Raw genomic sequence first — 15,357 nt, 5'->3', positions numbered from 1 at the left:
GAGCTGCTGCCCAGCAGGGTGGGCTCCAGAGCTCTCTGGGTTCTCTTCCTTCCCAGACGAGATCAGATTCAAGTCCCCAGCCCACCCCAAAACACCCAGACGGCCACGAATCTCTGTTCACCAGAGAAGTTCATTTCCCAAATGGCCCATGCCCAGATCTTCGTGAATAATGATTATTTTACCAAATGCATTGCTCTTACTCAACTGTCTGGAAAATATTGATTGTTGGGTAGTTCTTTTCTTTCTTGCCTGTGGTCTCTTTGGGACCAAGATTTATGCTGAAACAATACTGGGCAAAGAGAGGTAAAATTTGGCCGGCTACCTCCTTATATTGCAAGAAAGCCCTCGGGGTGTCTTAGAGGTCACAAACTGCAACTGTTTGAAAATGAAGTGACCATGATAAGGGCTAGAAAGTCATACTCATGTGTATCAGGCTCCATGTCTGCAGGTTGGGTGTGGTGCCGCAGTCTGGCTGGGTACAATTCAGGAGCCACTTGTCAAAAGAAACTAACTTTATTTTTAGAACCACACACACCAAACAAAACAGCTCCTCAGGAAAAACCCTCAGAGCCCAACTGCCACCACCGGCTTCCCACAAGCCTCTCACCCCAACACAAGCCTCTCTCCACCTCCCACAATCCTCCTGCTCTTGAGGCCGATTGGCTGGGTCGTGTGGGCGGAGCCAAAGAAGTCCCCCAATGAGCAGCTCCGTGGTTTGAAAGGGCAGGGAAACAGCCCAATGAGCATCACCACAGAGGAGCCAATCAGCTAGATGTTGCTGGGGCCGCTGTGAGCCAATCATCAGCCGGCAGCTAGAAGTTTGCTGGCAGCCGGAGGTTTGCTGGGGCCCCTTCAGCTGTGGCTCTCAACAGTGTGGCTAGAGCATCCTCCAAGGGTCCTTTGTGTTTAAAGTCTTTATCCCCAGAGTGGCACTGTTAGGAGATGGTGAAACCACTGGGAGCTGAGACCTAGTGTGAAGTCTTTAGGTCACTGGAGGCGTGTCCTCAGAAGGTAGTTCATGGGGGATTCCTTAATATTTCTCCCCGAGAGACTTTTCATAAAAGCTTGATTTCGGCCCCACCCAGCCTCTCTGCTTCCTGTCTCGAGATGTGATCACTTTTCCCAGCACAGGCTCCAGCCATTGCCATTCACCGTTTGCCATGAGGTCCTGAACAGAACTGGGCCAAAACTGTGAGTTCAATAAACCTTTTGTTTTTACTAAGTTAGCTGCCCCAGGTATTTCATTATAGTGGTGAAGAGCTGACTAATACAGTTTCCTAGACACAAGAAGGAATCAAAGCAGCGCTCTCCAGGGCTGAGAGGGCTCCTTATCCCATGGGTGGGGCAGCACACCTCAGGAACAAGCAAAAACTCACAGGAGAATGAGAAGAAGGAAAAGGGAGGAGAGGTATGTGGCCTCCTCGATGCCCCAGTTTGATAGGAGAGGCTGTGAGAGACTGAACATCCCTTGGCTTGACACTCCTGTCTGTGAAAGGAACATCAATAAAATGTTCCAAGCTTGATAGGTCGCTAGTATGAAAGCGCTAATAAAAACCCAATTGTGATGCTTAAAGTGCATCTGACACCAGCTGAAGTCATACAAAGGAACGTGCTTCTGGGGCCAGGAGTAAATGACCCATGGCTTTTGCCAAGAGGCTGCCAGAATATTTCTGAGAAAAGAACCTTGTTTTTGTTCAGATAGAGAAAATGGATCAACTCCTAAAAGCCAGAAGTCCCTCATGTGCTGGATCAATGGCTGCTGGTGCACCTGTTTGGAGCTGGTAAGAAGTTACATAGGGATTTCCAAGATTTGTAATTGTAATTTAAAATAAGCCAGTGATGCAAATGAAGCTGACATTTAACTCCAAGTGGCTGACTGTGAATTGTGGTCTCTGGGTCCCACCAGAACCACATGCACACAGACCCCTGTGCACCATTGCCCTGCTCAGTATTTTGAGGATGTGGCCTTTCTCTGGCCTAGGCCTGTCCTGGCTCACAGGTGGAGGGACTGCCACTTCATGACCAGGTTCCTCTAGTATCTGGATGAATAGCCTCCTGCTGCCCTGGGTGGGGGGAGGATTTCTAAGAGTTCTGCTCCAGGCCGAAAATCAGCACTCCAGGGGCAGCCCTTACAGACAGATGAAGGTGGCATGACCCAGGCTCCTTTCTCCGTGCAGTTAATAGCACAGCTTTTAGGACTGTCCTGACTATACCACCAAATACCGCGAGACCTTGGGCAAGTTACATTCTAAGCTTCACATTCTTTGTCAATAAAATGAGTACAATAATAACATCTTCTTCAGCATTTAGCACACAGTAAGTACTTAATAGTGGCTAGAGAAGCCAGGTGCAGTGGCGCACGCCTGTAATCCCAGCAGCTCAGGAGGCTGAAACAGGAGGATCGCCAGTTCAAAGTCAGCCTCAGCAAAGCGAGGTGCTAAGCAACTCAGTGAGACCCTGTCTCTAAGTAAAATTCAAAATAGAGCTGGGGAGGTGGCTCAGTGGTCAAATACCTTGGTATCCCTAAAAAAAAAAATGGTTAGAGAAAAGTATTTTTTTTTTCATTGAAAACTATAACAAAGAGAGTGTACTTAATGCTACCGAACTGTATGCTTAAAATGGTGAAAAAGGCAAATTATATGTATGTTACCATCTTAGAACTTTTTAATTAAAAATGATGCCATGGTGGAGTAATAGGGATTGGATTTATCTTCCTGCTTAAACAACCAAAATCATGGACAAAACATCAGGAGTACTTTTTTTTTTTTTTTTTTTAAAGACAGGTAATAGAGAAGGTGATTTCTTTTTTCTTTTTCTTCTTCTTCTTCTTTCTTTATTTTGGCACTAGCAATTGAACTCAGGAGTGCTTTAACCATTCTCCCCATCCCCAGCCCTTTTAAAATACATTTTATTTAAGTAGACAGGGTCTCGCTAAGTTTTTAGGGTCTAAGTGGCTGAGGCTGGCTTTGAACTTGCAACTCTCCTGCCTCAGCCTTCTGAGTTGAGTCCTGAGATTACAGGCGTTTGCCACCAAGCCCATCAGAGATGGTGATTTCTGAGAGAAGGAAAACAAGCTAGGGCAAAGGATTTCCAGGCCACAACCGAGAGGAAGAACCCAAACAAGGTTTGATGGTCTTCCTGAGTTGAGGATCCAGGGTTAAGCATCTGAGAAGCCCGAGGCAGAATTCACAGGGCAGAACATCCAAGAGAAGAGAGCTGTGTGCAGAGGAGAGGGTTACGAAGAGAGCAACTAAAGGTTTGCAGAGGGCTCCCCTGGATTGAGTACTGACCTGTGCGTGCATGTGAGAAAACCCGGTGAGGCTGGAGAAACAATCAACAAAAGAAGCCACCAATAAATCCCGTCGCTCCCTCGGGACCAGGAATAGTTGGTGCTCCCACCATCCAGAATGGAAAAGTGCTGAGGTACGCAGGGCACACACAGAGTCCTCAGAAGAGCACTGTTCCAGTAAGAGGGAAGAATAGCCTTAGACCAAAGTCTGCTCTGGTCTCCTCTAACAAAGCTTAAAAGCAAGCCTCAAAAGTATTAAAGCAATTTAACTCATTTCCAGAACAAAGTTCAAGAATATTAAAGGGATTAAAAAAAATATCCAGCATTCAACAACCTAGCATCCAAGAAAGAAAGAAGAAAGAGGCCAGGAGTGTAAAGAAGCAGAAAAATACAAACCAAATGAGAAGAAAAGTCAGTCAATAGAAACAGACACAGATGTGGCACAGATTATATCATCAGTAGACAAGGACATTAAATTAGTTATTACAACTGCAGTCCATATATTCAAGAAGGTAAAGGAAAGCACGAGACACAGATACATGAAATAAAAATAAACTAGAGATGAGAAATGCAATATTGCAGTAAAAAAGCACTCAAGGAAAGGCCAGTGTGGTGCACACCTGTAATCCCAGCAACTCAGGAGGGTGAAGCAGGAGGATTATGAGTTTGAGGTCAGCCTCCACAACTTGACAAGTTTCTGTCTAAAATAAGAAATAAAAATGGACTGCAATGTCGTGCAGGGGTAATGTAACCCTGGGCCCAATCCCCAGTAGCAAAAAGAAGAGGAGAAGGAAGAGAAAGAGAGAGAATGAGAGAGAGAGAGAGAGAGAGAGAGAGCGCACAAGCACACTGTGTGGGATTAACAATAGATCCAACATTGCAGAATCAAACATTAAAAAACTTAAAGGTTTAACAATTCAAACCATCCAAAAGGAAAAATAAAAGGAATGAGTTTAAACAATGAACAAAACACTAGTGAGCTGTAGAACAACTTCACACAGCTTAATGTGTATGTCACTGGAGTTCCTGAAAGAGGGTAGGGTGAATAGAAAAAGTATTTGAGCAATAATGGCCAAAATTTTTCCAAACTCTCTCTCTCTCTCTCTCTCTCTCTATATATATATATATATATATATATATATATATATATATACATATATATATAATTTTTTTTCACAGATTTAAGAAGCTCAGGCACAGGAAACATGAAGAAAATGACCCCACGGCCTATGAAAAATGGAATGCTTAAAGTCATTCAGCCCAAAAAGAGAAAATCTAAAAAGTAGCCAGAGGGGTAAACAGAGTACACTATCCATACAGAGGAGCAAAAGTCAGTAGGACTGTAGATTCCTCACCAGAAATAATGGAACTTGGAAGACCGTGAGACACGCTTTTAAATACTTTAAAAGAAAAAGGCTGTCAACCTAGAATTCTATACCCAGCAACAATGTCTTTCAAACCCCAAAGCTGGTCAGGTGCAGTGGCACATGCCTATAATCTCAGTGTCTGGGGAGGCTAAGGCAAGATGATCCCAAGTTCAAAGCCAGCCTCAGCAACTTAGTGAGGCCTTAAGCAACTCTAGACCCCGACTCTTCATAAAATATTTGAAAAGGCTGGGGATGTGGCTCAGTGAATAAGTGTCCTTGGGTTCAATCCCTGTTACCAAAAATAAACAAATAACAAAAAAAAAAAAAAAACACCAAAAGCTGACTGCAAGCTAAATGAATTAATCTCTCCAGAAAACCTGCATGATAGGAAATGTTAAAGATCATCATTTGGGCAGGAGTAAAAAGATAAGAGATGGAAACACGGCCCTGGATGGAAAGAAACAGAATAAAGAACTCTAGGCGTGGCACTAGGGGGGGTAGGAGAAATGCAACAGACTTTCCCCTTTCATGTAAAAACATCTTTAAAATTGAAAGCAGGGTTCCCCTTTCTCCTGCCTTTCAAATAGTCTGTATTTCAGGCACAGAACTCACAGGGCTAGGACCCATGATGCGGGATTTCTCCTTTTGGTTTCTAGCAATTGACTGACGGCAATTATTTTCCTCTCTAGAACTCAGTTTCCCTCACCTATCAACAGGGTATAATATTTCCCAGCCTCTTTTACAAGGTGGTTTTTTAGATAAAATAAATTGATAAAAAATCAAAACCTTTTGTAAAATTATACCAGTATGTAAACCCCGCTAGCTGCTCTATTGTCGATCTGAAATGTCCCCCCAAATCCTTATACTCAAGACTTGGTCTCCAGCCTGTGGTTGTATTGGGAGGTGGGGGAACCTTCAGGAAGCAGGGCCTAGTGGAAGGAAGTTGGATCACTGGAGTGCCCTTTAAGGGAGCTTGGTCCCTTCGCATCACTCTCTTTGCTTCCCAGCTCTCAGGACATGAATGAACAGGCTTCCTCTACCATGCGCTCCTGCCGTGATGCACTGTGTTGCCTCAGGCCCAGAGCAATAAGGCCAAGTGACCAGGGCCTGAGACCTCTAAATCTGTGAGTCAAAAAGACTCTTTCCTTCTTTTTTTGTTTTTGCATTGGATGTGATGGTGCATGCCTATAATCCCAGCAACTCGGGAGGCTGAGGCAGGAGGATTGCAAGTTCAAGGCCAGCCTTGACAATTTAGGGAGGCTCTAAGCAACTTAGCAAGATCCCATCTCAAAATAAAACATAAAAAAAGGTTGGGTACAGTTCAGTGGTTGAGTGCCTCTGGGTTAAAACCCTACTACTAAAAAAAAAAAAAAGTTTCTTTCCTCTAATATTGTGGATTGACTCAGGGCCTTGCATAGGCCAGGAAAACACTCTACCAATGAGCTATATATTCAGCTCTTTTCTATTTTTTTCTTTGGGGGGGGGGCATGTCTTGGTGAGATGCCAAGGCTGCCTTCAAACTTGCAATCCTTTTGCCTCAGACTCCCAGGACTCTGGGAATTATAGGAATGAACCAGCACACCTACTATAACTTGTTACTCTGTCAGTGAGAGAAAGCTAAACCACTGGTCTTGTCTCAGTTTTGTAGTCCCTTGCAAGAAAACAGCTTTCTGTGGTGACCAGGAGGCCTGCTCAGCTGATGCTGTGTTTAAGTCTGCTTCCGAGACAGCAGCTCTGGGTCCATGAGAATCTTCCCTCATCCTTGGGTGTAGGAAAGACCCCTGAGAACACAGCCTCCCTCCCATACAATCCCGACTCTGATGAAGCTCACCCTGTAATAGTCCTCTCACAGAAAACAACAGGGCCCAGTTGTTCCTGCTGGCCTTACCCAGTAAGGGACTTGGGCTCCCAGAATAATCCTCTTCCCTGGCTGGGCATGAAAGGCAGAGCTCAGCCTTCAGAGCTGCAGCAGGCCAGGCCTTTCTGACTGTTGACTCTTGCTGTTTGCTCAGGCCCAGGCAAGGGACACACAGAGTGGGTTGTGCCAGTGGGTAGAGGGCCAGGTCCAAGTTTGATGCTTAGGAGTGATGAGTCACACTGAGGGTATGCCCAGGGCCAGGCAAGGTGCCACAACTCCCAACCCCCAGGTTGTTCTGAACGCCAACCACCCTACTTTTCCCTTCAGCAAACACCTGCCGAGGACCCGCTGCCTACGGGTACCCGCTGCATATGGGTCTCACAGCCAGGTGCTTTCTACACATTGTCTGATTTCTTTTTCAAAACAACTCTGTAAGGTTGATATGTGCATTCTCATTTCACCCCTATAGAAATTAAGGCCCCAGAGGTGAGATGGAAGACCCATTCACATTGCCAACTGGTGGCCCAGCTGGATCCAAGCCCTCTTCTCCCTCCTAAAAGCCCTTTTCAAATCCCTATGTCATGGTTTCTGCTTGACCAGGATGTTTGGATACTCACAGGGTCCAGGGGACTGAGGGGGCTTCAGAAGGAGAAGCAGCAGAAGCAGGAGTATAGTACTCACTCACATTTCTGGAAGGGTTTCTACATACCAGCCACTTTGCAAACCCTCCACAGGAACTTCCTCCCTCCTTCCTCTAAGGAGTGTTGAGAACAACATAGGAGTGTTTTCCCCTTTCAATTGCTTAGTATTGCACAGCTTGGAAGGGGTCCATTGGGCTTCGAAGTAGATCTTCTCCGTCTTCTTCTCTGTGGAATTTAGCTTTGTTCCCCCCAAAGCACCCTGGAGACAATGTAGTTTAATGGGGAGGAGGTTCCAGGAAGCCCTGAGTTGGTGGCAGGGTGGGCAGGTAGTTGAGAAACATGAAAGTGTGGGAAACTTTTAAAAGGTGTGGCATGGAGCAGGCTGCTGTGAGGATGGCCATGAAGATGTTGTTCCTCTGGGGACCTTTGGGAACTAGCAGCAGGCAGCTTCTCAAACTGAACCATGCACCTGGGTTGCCTGAGGTCCAGTGGTTATGCAGAATCGGATCCTGAAGTTCAGGGCAGAGCTCAGAGCTCTGCATTTTTTAAGGATCTCTTAATGATGTTGATGCTGCTGGTTGTGGACCACATTTTGAGTACCAGAGGTATAGCACATGTCAGAAGTGTCCTACCAGAAGTTAGAGGCCATATTTAGACTTCAGCTTCCACCTGTCATTGGCTGAGGACCACTGGGCACCTAGCCTGCTCTTCTGGCCTGGAGAAGGTCCCCAAGCAGGTTGCTGCTGGGCTTTGCAGTCCCCTCTTGAGGTACTGGAATGCAAATATGAAGGCACTGGGGGACACCAGTAGCTTCCGTGGTTCCAACATCCACACCGTGATATTGTTCTGCCCACATCCTCCTCCAAAGCCAGGGCTCCTGCTGCCCTTCTGTGGGACGGAAGCCTGGGTGTCCACTCAGGCCCCAGCCCTAGAGGACCAGTGTACAGGATGTACCCAAATGAGCAGCTCAGAAAGTTGGATAGAGCTGCTTCTCCACAGGGCCTCTGGGCAGGGCCCGGAGGACACTTCTGGGCTGCTCCCAAATCCAGTGCAGACCCCTGATCCCTGAATGGGGTCCTGCCCATGTCCTCCATCACTCTTGAACACAGGTGTTGGGGGGTAGTTTTTAAAGACCATCCAGTAATGGGGAACAGCTAGGGGATATTTGGCCTGGATCCCTGGACCAGTCCTGAGCCACCTCGCCTCTCATCTTTGGCCTGGTCAGGTGTGACCCCGGGAGCTGAACACAGCCATTCCTCCCTCTGGTGTGGGGGCTCCAGAGAGGGGTGGAAAAACATCTTCCTGGCTGGAGATTTGATCACTCAAGGTGCAGACACCAAGCAATCCCCAACCCCAGAGGTGACTGTACAGTGTGTCCAAATGAGAGGGCCCAGACCCAGGAACACTGGCCCCCTCAATTAGCCGCCGGCAGTGCAGGGGACAGGGCTGAGCCTGGGGGTGAGACAGGCGGACACCAGTGTGGGAACTTCCTGGGGCACAGGCAATGAGGCAGGGGTGACACCCAGGGTGACTCCTCCTCCCCCTAAACACTGACTCAGCTGCTTTTCTTTTGATGGGCCCCTAAAGACCTGGATTCAAGGGTGAGCTCTGCCATTGAATAGCCGGGGCCTGGGGTAAGTTACGTGACCTCTCCTGTCTCAAGGTCCCATCTGTACAGTGGGGGTGATGGTCTCCCCCCCTTCACAGGCTGTGAGTGAGATGACACTGGCAGGACAGACAGGACAATGGCTTCCTTGCTCAATAAATGTGAGCCATTGCTATCATCACGGGATAATGGGGTATGCCTTCTCTTGACCCCTTTTCCATTCGGGTCAAGGGTGTCTTCAGTAAGATTGGGAAGGTGCCAGGAGACTGTCCCACCTCGTGGGACCTCTGCTCTGCTAAGTGGCCACTATTAGCAAAAGAATAAGGTGTGTGCTGTGTAAAAAGCCCCACCAGAGGAAGCCGGAGTGGGGTGTGCACCCAGTGGAGGGTCAGGATGGGAAAAGAGGCGGAGGAGCCCACAGAGAGCTGAGGCCCCAGGACACCCATCGGAGGCCTCTGTGTGACCCGCAAGGGGAGCTGGTGGCAAAGGCAGGCGGTGGGCTGGGAGTGGCCTTCAGGACACAGTTTGCTGACCTCAGAGTTAATGGTTTGGGTGGCCGTGAGGACCACGGTGATGTGGACAAAAATAGGGAACCCAGAAAGAACTAATTTAGGACAGGAGTCAGGAGAAGGGCTGGGGGCCAGATAACAATGAGTCCTGCCTCAGTTAGGAATCCGGTTTGACTGTAAGCAACTGATAGGGGTTTATTTTTTATTTCATTTATTTTTGAGGGCACTGGGGATGGAACTCATGGCCTCATGCATGCTGGGCCAGCACCTACCACTGAGCCACAGCCCCACCCCTCAAAATTTATTTTTGCTCATAAAGTGAAAATCTGTAGTCAGGCGGTTTGGGACTGTAGGGCAATAGAGGGTGGGAAAGGCATCCCAGCTTCCGCTTACTCTCTTCTCCTCCATCTGTCTCACCTGCTTTTCATCTTCAAGGTCACTTTTGTGGTCCATGGTCACAAAATGCCTTCTGCCTCCAGCTTTCACGTAGAATTCCACATTGAGGGAAGAAACACGGGGGAAGTCAGTAATGGCAGGTGACGATGCCTCCCAACGTGTGGTCTGCCTTTAAAGAGCTTTCAGGAGGGCTGGGGATGCGGCTCGAGGAGAGAACATTTGCCTAGCATGCGTGAAGTTCTGTTTAGTCCCCAGCGTGGGACAGGGGACTTTCTGGAAAGCCTGGTCCAACAACTTCCCTTTACATCCACTGGCATCCATCGGCAAGGGACCCTGGGGACTGGCAGTCTTTCAGCGGGCACACTGATACTCCCCACAAAATTGTTTTTTTTTTTTTTTTAATAAAGAAAGAAAGAAAGCGTGGGTAACATTGGATAGGCCACTAAAGCCTCTGCCAACCATGCTGCGCTGAGTTTCAGAGGACGGCGAGGGTCCACGTGCACCTGTGTCATTGTCAACGAGGCCCGGTTTATGATATGAGATGGGAGTCACCCTGGAGTAGGTGGAGCCAAGCATGGAGTTGGGGCACTGCCTAAGAAAGAGCTCACTTATCCTCTTCTGTACCCCAATATCCCACCCAGGGATATTGGACGCAATGGTAGAGAACTGCAGGAGGGGTATCTATTGTCTTAGACCAACTGCTACTCCTCTGAATGGAATTTTTTGAAAACTTCCCTACTTCATTCATTCAAGGATTCTCAAGCTTGCCTGCCACCAAGCACTTCTTCAGGGGCGGGTGCTGACCCAGCATTCAACGCCATCAAATGGGGCCACTCCACACAAGGTAAGTGGCTTCCCCAAAGCTGTGCAGGCAATTATCAGGCAGAGGTAGAATCAAAACTTGGTTTCCTGACTCACCAAGGAAGAAACTCTCATAAAATAAGCAGCTGAGCACCAGGGAGTTGGCGGTTTTATTATAGCTCAAGTGCAACATAACATGACAGAGTTGAACTTTCCATTTTAAGGATGGTATGAATAATTGTGGATCAGCAAATAAGACCAAACAGCATTTGCGGAGGTGTCAAGAAGGTGCCACCAGTTACCCCATTCTGGTTGATGCTTCTCTAGCATGGGATGTGCCACATGAGCTTTAATGATCTGCCAGCTCTTCTGCGAACAGCAGGACATTGGAAGCATCAAGTTGATAAAAAGGGATAATGCTGAATTAAATAAAAATGTCTTCAGGATCCAAGCGGCAGGCACGGCACTAGGGATTCAGCATGAAATTTGATGTGATGCCTGCCTGCGCACAGGGAGCTCGTCACCAGCCAGGGAACCCACAGGCGGTGGGGAATTCTAATTGCCTGTGCTGCGTCACCAGTAGGGGCAGGAATTTGGTAGTACAGATTTTTGGTGTTAAAAAAAAAAAAAAATTTCACTTAGGCCTTAAAGGATTGATAGGAATTTTTTTCAGGCAGACAGAGGGGGACTGTCTGTGGCACTTTCTAGGAAGCAGAAAATGAGGGGAAGAGTCCAGAGCCTCAAAAGGCTGAACGGCTTAGTGACTGGAGCCACTGAGGTTGGCCATTGAGCAGGTGGGACCAAGCAAGGACAATCGGAGGTGGTATGGAAGGGTAATTCTCATAGCTCATCGAGGATGTGTGGTCAGCAAGGCCAGCAGTGAGAAGAGAAAGGGCTGGTGGGAGAAGAAGGCCAAGGCCGATTTGATTTTTGCAACTAATGTTCTTAGGTCTAGAAAAGACCACCATCTATTGGGAAGCCTGGGCGTGAAGCACCAGCTGCTGGTGAGATGCTCATTAATTAGCACAGCTGGATTTTTGAATATGATCATGCCTGAAGGAAGGAGCCAGATTTTTAATCTGCCTCCCCAGGACCTATTTGGATTGGCAGTTAGCACTTGTCAGAAAGCAATAACAAGCAGTTGATTATAACTACAAAGGAAGGAACCCATTTTGAAAACTTCCTCCACCAGGCAAGGTGGTGCACACCTGGAATCCCAGCCACCCGAGAGGCTGGGGCAGGAGGGCGGCAAGTTTGAGGCCAGCCTCGGCAACTTAGCAGACCCTGTCTCAAAAAAAAAAAAAAAAAAAAAGAAATGAAAAGGGTTGGGGATGTGGCTTAGTGGTAGACACTTGCCTAGCGTGTGCAAGGCCCTGGGTTCCATCCCCAGCACTTCAAAGAACAAAAATTAAATTAAAAAAAAAAACTGTCTCCCTCTATTTATTCTTTATCAATTTATCTATCTTCCAGGTTTGGGGATAGTCTTTTCAGATTTTTGAAGCTCTGGATGCTTCAATGTATATGCTGTGCAGGGCCAAGGATTTAAAAATAAATAAGTACTAGAAGTAACCAAAGTCAACTTTCAGAGTTTTTTTTTTCCTTAAGGAAGCCAATTATTTCAAGTGCAGTTAACTATATTTGGAGGCTAACGACAGGCTGGTTGTGACGGTCCTCTAAATAGAACTGCACAGAGTAAAGAAATACTACAGGCCTTCTGCTGGGACTTCCTGGTTGTAAACAGAAGACAGTGTCTGTAGGCTCTGGGTCCATGCGCTCAATGCCACCCCAAGATTGGGGGATCTTGGATTGATAATTACAAGAATAGTTTGTAAGCTCTCGGCAAGGCCAACTTGGGCTCAGACAGTGAGTGAGTGAATGAATGACAAATGGCGGTTTCTTCTTACGTGAGGTCTATGTTCCCCAAGAACTCATTTAATTTAATACCTGTATAAATCAAGATTAACGCCCCTATGGGAATAGAATAGAACTTACATTAAAATTTGTACAGTATGGGAAACTTCCTGTGTTTCCATTGCCTGCTTTCAAATTTGCACACTTCAGAGTGTGACCTGATTTCCTCTCTTATAAAGGAAGACCTCTGGTGGACTCATACTTGGAGATCGAGGGTTTTGGTTGGATGGAGAAATAAATATAAAGTTATATCTCCAGAAAGCCAAATGCATGCACATCCAGCGGCATGACCTCTGAGGGTGCTGACTGACATGAAAGTCTACTATGGAAGGTTCCAGAACTGTGCCACATGGATCCAACTTTGTCTGAATCAGAAAAGATATTTTCAAATATATGATTGAATGATGCTGGAAGGAAAGCAAATGGTATGGTTTGGACAGTTTGTGCCCTCTGAAGCATGTGTTGAAATTCAGCCCCCATTATGAGATATTAAGAGGGTGGGGGCTTTAGGAGATGATTTAGGGCCCTGCCCTCATGAATGGGTTAATTCGTGTGATTGACAGACTCTTGACTTAGTAGGGCATCTTGAGAGTGGGTCAGCTCTAAAAGCCGATGTGGCCAGGTCTCTTGCCATGTGATGCCCTGTGCTACCGTGGGACTTGGCCAGCACAAGGCCATCATCAGATGCAGCCCCTTTACCTTGGACCAGATTTGTGAGCCAAAACAGACCTCCTTTTTTTGCTCACTTAGTCTGTATTTAGTGCAACAACAACAAAAAAATGAACCAAAACAACAAATGTTTTTGGATGACAAAATCAGGACCTTCGCACTCCTGTTAATGGGAACTGGCTGAGACCAATGACCCAAGTCTAAGGTGAGATTTAATAGAGATAAGCATAGACTCCTCTACTTTGATCCACAATAAATATCTGGAGGCAGTACATCAATAGCTAGGACTTGGTGGCTTTAGTTAATAGCAAGTTCAATGTGAATCAGTGGTTTTGGTTACATTAATAGAAATAGAGAATCTAAAATGGAGATTGTGACAATTTTTTCATCAAACTGCACCTGGAATTCTATACTCAGTTCCTCTCTGTTTTGATCAGAAATTGGCACATGTCCAAAAGAGAAAAAGAGCAGGCAGAACTTGGAATATTTGTTCTGGAAGAGACTTAGAGAAGCAGCTACTGTTATTTTCAAACATACAAATGGTTGCTATGTACAGATGATTTGTTCGCATTTTTTAGGATGGTTCAAAAAGTTTCTGGTAGAAGTTTTAGAGTGGGATTTTTGTCTCAAAATAAAGATAATTAGAAGTGTCAGAAGATGCAAGGACTCCCCTGGGAACAGGTGATGAGTTTCATTATCCTTGTACCAGAGGCATTGTGGAAAAAATCTACGAACCTCATTTACATCTTCTGAGATCTTGGAAGAGATCCTGTCTCTAAATACAATACAAAAAGTCTGTACAGATGATTCAGAAAAGAGAAAATGATGGCCAGTAAATATATGAAAACCAACGTAACTTTGCTAATAATCAAAATGGCAGCAAGTACCAGCTTTGTCTGTGAGTAGAAAAATAATGAAAGAGGAAAATAATACCCAATGCTGGGGAGTGCAATGAAATCAGGTTGCACTCATTGCTGTCAGCAGTAATGTATCTTGAAAAGCCTGTGTATGAAAAGCTACACTGTTGATAGTACTGTCATTCCAATAGTTCAATAGGCCATCTGAGCACAAGACTAGTTGAGAATATGTAAATTGTTGCCTGAAGATGTTCGCTGTAGTATTATTTATATGGAGAACCTGGAAGCTACTTTAACATGAGAAAGGAAGGCAACAGTTACATGTTATTGTCATTTTCACTATAGCTACATGCAAAATGTAAGCGCCACCCTGCAGTGTGTATATGTGTGAGGTAATCGCCAGCTATGACATCCTGATGATTCAGTGATTAAATTACATTCCAAATAGTCGGATGTGGCAATAGGTAAGACAAAAAATTTCTTCTAAGTCCAATCCTGCTGCTAGTTAGCTGTGGGTTTTTTTTTGTTTTTGTTTTTTGGGGGAGTTGGTCCTAGGGATCGAACTCAGGGGCACACAACCACTGAGTCACTTCCTCAGCCCTATTTTGTATTGTATTTAGAGACAAGGTCTCAGTGAGTTGTTTAGTGCCCCACTTTTGCTGAGGCTGGCTTTGAACTCAAAAATCCTCCTGTCTCAGCTCCCTGAGCCGCTGGGATTACAGGCATGCACCACCGTGCCCAGCCTGGCTAGCTATATTTATCTGGGTGAATCCTTTTACTTTTCTGCACCTGAGATGCCTGTTCTGTGAGTTGGGAAGTTTGGATTCGACATTCTCCAACAACCCTTCCAGTTTTGTTTTCTAAAATATTTATTTAGAAAGAATAAGAATTGCACATCCTTTTAGTTTTATGTGAGCAGAACAAACTCATTTAATGAAGAAATTGTCTCTGGGGTGGGGGATTACAAAATCAGCCACTCTTTTCAGACTTTCTCCATCATTTGGTATTCCCCATGTAATATATTTTTAGAAGTCAGTTTGAAATGTGTAGCAGATGGGGGAAAAAAAAGCAGAACTCTTAATCCCTCTCAAATAAATTGCTATATTTGAGCGAGATTTAGCTTGTACTCCAAAAGGACTTTATTATGGAGAAACATAAAAACAGTTCTCAAGTCATTAAGGACACTTTATCCTAAAATGCCCATGAATGATTTCAAATTCATGTACGGCTGCGATGGACATTATTCACTCTGTTCTGGAAAGGTCTGTTCATGCCACACAAAGGGGGCGAACATTTAATATACCAATTTATTCACTTTTACTTTTTAAAAATTGTCCCCACACTGAGGGGGGAAAAAAGTTGTCCTTATTCATCTCATGAATTTTTAAAAATCTCTATCAATGAAAAAAAAAAGTCAAAACACTTATGTTTTAGTTCCTAGGGGTCAGAGAAG

Source organism: Urocitellus parryii, chromosome 6, assembly GCF_045843805.1.
Source record: "Urocitellus parryii isolate mUroPar1 chromosome 6, mUroPar1.hap1, whole genome shotgun sequence".
Taxonomy (NCBI): Eukaryota; Metazoa; Chordata; class Mammalia; order Rodentia; family Sciuridae; genus Urocitellus; species Urocitellus parryii.
Note: the sequence above shows the minus strand (reverse complement) of the source record.